We start from the raw sequence: 5,133 nt of genomic DNA, 5'->3' as shown, positions 1-5,133 counted from the left end.
CCCCGCCCCCGTACCGGGAATTGAACTCATGACCTTGCACTTGCCAGGCAGGCGCTGTGCCGCTGAGCTAAATCCCCAGCCCCTGGCCTTGAACTTGTGCTGATCCTTCTGCCTCAGCCTCTCGGGTGCTGGGACTATAGTTGTGCACTGTGTCTTTGGTTACACTGTCATGGCTTCCTTGATGTACTGAATCAGTTCAAAATATTTGCCTTCCATGGTCATTTTGACTTTGAGGAACAGCCAGAAGTCCATCTGTGTGAGATCCCATGAATGAGGTCAGTGAAGACAAACTGCTGTGCTTTATGAGGCTGCATCTCTGTTGGATGGCAGTTGGCAGCAACATTCACCGTATTTTTGATTCACACTTCATAAAGCCACTCAGGAAAGAGGACTTCCAGAACTGCTTCAGAAAGTGGCAGAGTCGGGCATAGTGGTATACACCTGTAATCTCAGCACTCAGGAGGCTGACGCAAGAGGATCGTCAGGAATTCAAGGCCAGCCTGCACTGCATAGTGAGGCCCTGGCTCAAAGAAAAAAAAAGTGGCGAGAATAGCAAGACAAGTGCGTTTGAAGAGAGATGAGTAGTTTGAGGAGATTAATGCCAGTGTGCCTGTTGTCATAATAAATTTTTAAAAATTTATGCATACTCTGCCTCTAATGCCTGCACTCAGGATGCTGAGGCAGGAAGATTGCCACAAGTTTAAGGTCAGCCTGGACTATATATGGTGAGTTCAAGACCAGCTTGGGGTACACAGTAAGATCGTGGGTCAAAAAACTAAAAACAAAAAAACACCCTATATATTTTTTATCAATCCTAGTTCTTAGCATGCATAAGACCCTGGTTTGATCCAATCCCCAGCTCAAAAAAAAAATTTTTTTTAGTAAGTAAATACTGACGAAACCACTTTGAAGATATCAAAAAGTAAAACAACAACCATGGTTAATTTCCCACAACTTTGTCTGTAACTCTGTTTTGTTTGTATTGTTCTTATGCTATTTTGTAAACGGATGTCTGTCTGTTAATATGTTTTCCTTCTTTTATTTTTTAAAATAAAAAAATAAGTAAATAATAACATTTGGAAGAATCTTAATCTGGTCAATATTTGTAGACTAGTTGGCTTTATTTTCTAATGCTAATACATTTTATATGTAAGTGTATAAAAGAATAGTTTTTCTGGTGTCACCGCTTACATCTCTTGGTTCCTTTGTAGCTGCAGACTTACTTCTCTGACTAAACGTCTGTCTTTTATAAATCATTAAACTTGAAGTAAAGAGGGTCCCACTGATGGGTCAGTGTGCACACCTCGCTTTGGTTTCACCTACTTGTGACTAGAGCACAGCATGATCCTTTACCTGATAAATGTTGACTGGGTAGAATTTGGTCACTTTGCAAAAGGTTCTTCTTTGACTCTGTTTTTGGAATTAAAGCCTAACGGTTTCAAACTGTCTTCACCGAGTTCTCCAGGGGAGATTCAGAGGCCAGTTCAATGGGAAAATCTAAAAGGATCAATTCCAGGCCCTTTCATGCCAGCCATCCACTTTTGCTCACTTTTATGTTTTAGGCTCTAAATCAGACAGCATTTAGAAGATGATGCTGCAGATAAAAGAGTTGGGAAACAATCGATCTGGCTAACCTTCAGCCCCGTCCTGTGACAGATGAGGAACTTAAGGTTCAGAGATTGTCGCACAAGGTCCCACGCCAAGGTGGCGGGGTTGCGGGCTGCGGCGTGCTGGTCCCACACTGCAGCCCCTGCGTGGCTCCTCCTCGCCAGCCCCCTGTGCTTCCCCTGTGCTTCCCCTGCAACCTTGCTTCCCCTGAGTGCCAGGCGCGAAGAGCGTTCGTGTTTAGATGTTTAGATGTTCGTGACTCTTTTCCTTTATTACGAGAAAACTGACCCTCAGACCTCCTGGTTAACTTCCTCTTCTTTTGTTTCTCTGTGACATACTAGTGGTGAAATCATCCCAGAAGAAAGCAAGTTGCCGAAACCTTGGGAGTTTCCATTCCCCGCTTCTGGCTCGGCGTTCCCTTTGCTCTATTTGAGGGCACACAAGCCTGAGTCATGGCTCAGGAACTCTGTTTTCTGTCCTTAGGAAAACTGGAGACAGCGTTACTACTCCCCAGAGAATCTGAGTGTCCTCCATCAGCTGCCTGCCTCACAGCTGCGCGTTAATGAGCGGCGGCAAGATTACATTCTGTATGTTTGGTCTTTTATTTTCCGGTATCAGGAATCGAACTCACGACGTCACCCTTACCAGGCAGGCGCTGTGCCACTGAGCTAAATCCCCAGCCCCTTAAATTCTATATGTGAACAAGAGGAGACTGGACTGCAAGAAAAGCTGGCAAAGAAGGATTTCCATGAGTTTTGTTTTGTTTTATTGTACAGGAATCAAACTCAGGACCTTGAGCTTGCCAGACAGGCACTGTGCCGCGGAGCTATATCCCCAGCGGACGAAAGAAGGAGAATGAGATTTTTTTTTTTTTTTTTTAATTTTAAAGAGAGTAGTACATGAGAAACAAACAAACAAAAAAATAGAACAGTAGCAGCATACCGGTATCACGAACATAAACAAATCAAAGCAAGAACATTCAAACTGATACAGGGTCTCAAGACAAATTAATACAAATCAACAGTGGTTGTTACACTGCATTTTGCTATCCTCAACTACACTGCTCAGATTATCAGATGTAAGAAGCTCAAACCACTAGAGAATAAGAAAATAATTCTTCCATAAAACATGATAGATAATACAGTTTCCCTAGACAAGATGGTAGGAGTTCATCATTGTAACTCCACTGCGTATTGTTACCTTCAAATCAGTTGCTCAGACGAGAATGAGATTTTGAGTATAAACATTTCATTGCAAATAATTTTGCCTCAAATTGGATCTCAAAGTGTCCCTCTGCAACTCTCCAAGTAGCTGCCTTCACAGTTTGTCAGAACAATGCCAATTGTTGTAAGTGCCTCCAAGGAAAGCCTTGAGGCCCGAATCCTGGTGGAGCACTGAATTGTGAAGTACTGAGCCTCAATGATGGGCACAGTGGTGTGCACCTAGAGTCCCAGCTACTTGGAAGGCTGAGGCAGGAGGATCTCTTGGGTCTAGTAGTTCAAGGAGAGTCTGGGCAACATTCTGAGACTCCGTCTCAAAAAAAAAAGAAGAGAGAGGAAGAATAGGAGGAGGAGGAGAGAAAAAGAGAAAGGAAGGAAAGAAGAAACAGCAGATCCCCAGAGTCTCTTAGCACTCAGAGTACACAATGTACCGAGGACAAAACTAGGAAGGAACGGCGGTGCAGCAACAACGGCTGGGTCTCACCTCTTAGAGCTCCAAGAACACACTGCGCAAGTGCGAAAGTGCCGAGGGCCTCACTTCTATGAGGGGCAGTGGGTTAGAGCCCTTCTCCTTCTCCTGTGCACTGTTTAGCACTTACCTTGTTACAAATAAAGAGCTAGGAAGCTAGGCATGGCGGTGCACACCTGTAATCCCAGTGCTCAGGAGGCTGAGGCAGGAAGATTGTGGCAAGTTTAAGGCCAGCTTGGGTAACATAGTGGGTTCAGGACCAGCCTGAACTACACAGTGAGACCCTGTCTCAAAAAGCAAAACAATACAAACAAACAAAAGTGCTAGGATATTTGAGTGGGAGTTTTAAAACAGCAGTAGTGTGCACACCTGGTCTTCCAGATGCCTCAGTGCTTTAAGGGTAAGGATAAAGAGGAAAAGTATTTTGATCTTGTAAAAGTCTGTCTCTGTTAGGACAATAAGGGGAGGGAACCTCTGAGCTTACTTACTCAGCTGAGCAGTGTATTTACCGCCTTGGAGAATAACTCACGATAAACCTGTCTGCAGATTGGCTTTGGCTTTCATATACTGTATTATTGCTGTAACTTAATGTAGACGATCTTCCAGCAGGTGTGGAAACACAAGTTCAAGGCCTGTTCTAAATTCCTGTTAAGCTGCAGTCTACTGTGCTTCTGAATAAGCATTTTAAGGCAATCTCTCAGACATAGATACTAGTACACGTGAGAAAAATATATGCACAAGGACATCCACAAGCACTATTTGCAATAGTGAAAACTTTACACACACTTCTTTGATGGCTATTTAACGGTGGCACATGCTTCTAATCCCAGCATTCTGGGAAGCTGAGGCAGGAGGATTGCTAATTTGAGCTCAGCTTGGGCAACTTAGTGAGTTCTCAAAATGGAAGGAATGGGTGGGCGGCGTTGGGAATGTAGTTCAGTACGAAGGCCCTGGGTTCAATCCCCAGTACAAAAAACAAACACAACCACAAAACAAAAGCCTTATAGGGGAATTAATTATTTGTCATGGAAGAGCATTGCCAAGATTACCAAAAACAGCCCTGTTGCTAAACTGAGGGGCCGTTCCTTGCCCTAGTCTTACATGAGCACTCACCATTTCTTCGTTTCCAGATACCTCCTTCCTTCATCGGCCCTGCAGTCTCCAGGCTTCCCTTTCCTCGCCGTCCTTTGTTATTCTCTCCTCGCCTTCTCTTCCTCCCCCGACCAGCGCTGAAGGTTAGCATCTGCCGGGCTAAGCTCTGGACACCTCCCCGCACAACGCACCACGTGCAGCACACAGTGCACTCCAGCCCACATCTGCTCCTGTGAGGGCAGGGAGGCCGACACGTGTGACCAGCTCCGACCCCTCTTCCGAGCCCCGGGTGCTTAGTTCTAGTCCTGCTACCGCCAAATGGATGTTGCAGTCACCATGGCCAACACTGAGCTGTTGATCCTCCCTGGCCTCAAATTTGCTCCTCCTTCAGAATTCTGTATCCTAGGAAACATCATTTCTATGGGCTCAATTGCCAAAAACCTGGGAGTCATTCCTGATCTCTTCTTGCCTCTTTGTCCTATTTACCAACCTATTGTTTCTTTTGTTTGTTTGTTTTCTTTTCTTTTTTCTTTTTTTTGTCTTTTTGAGACAGGGTCTCGCTGTGCAGTTCAGGCTGGCCTCGAGCTCACTTTGTAGCCCAGGCTGGCCTCGAACTCGCAATGATCCTCAGGACTCAGCCTCCTGAGTGCTGGGATTACAGGTGTGCGCCACCGCGCCCGGCTCCAACTGTTGGGAGCTGCCTTAGCCGCTCCCCTAAGATGGCGCCTGTTTCCTGCTTCCGGG

The 5,133-nt window shown here is 45.4% G+C and overlaps 1 protein-coding gene across 5 annotated transcripts in view; it reads left to right on the top strand.

The window, feature by feature from the left end:
- The window catches only part of Lima1 (LIM domain and actin binding 1), a 97,493-nt gene that overhangs the window by 39,726 nt on the left and 52,634 nt on the right, over positions 1-5,133 (top strand). The window lies entirely within an intron of this gene.

This window comes from Chinchilla lanigera, unplaced genomic scaffold (assembly GCF_000276665.1).
Source record: "Chinchilla lanigera isolate Chin_1 unplaced genomic scaffold, ChiLan1.0 scaffold00146, whole genome shotgun sequence".
Lineage (NCBI taxonomy): Eukaryota > Metazoa > Chordata > Mammalia > Rodentia > Chinchillidae > Chinchilla > Chinchilla lanigera.
This window is presented reverse-complemented; position numbering and strand designations above follow the sequence as displayed.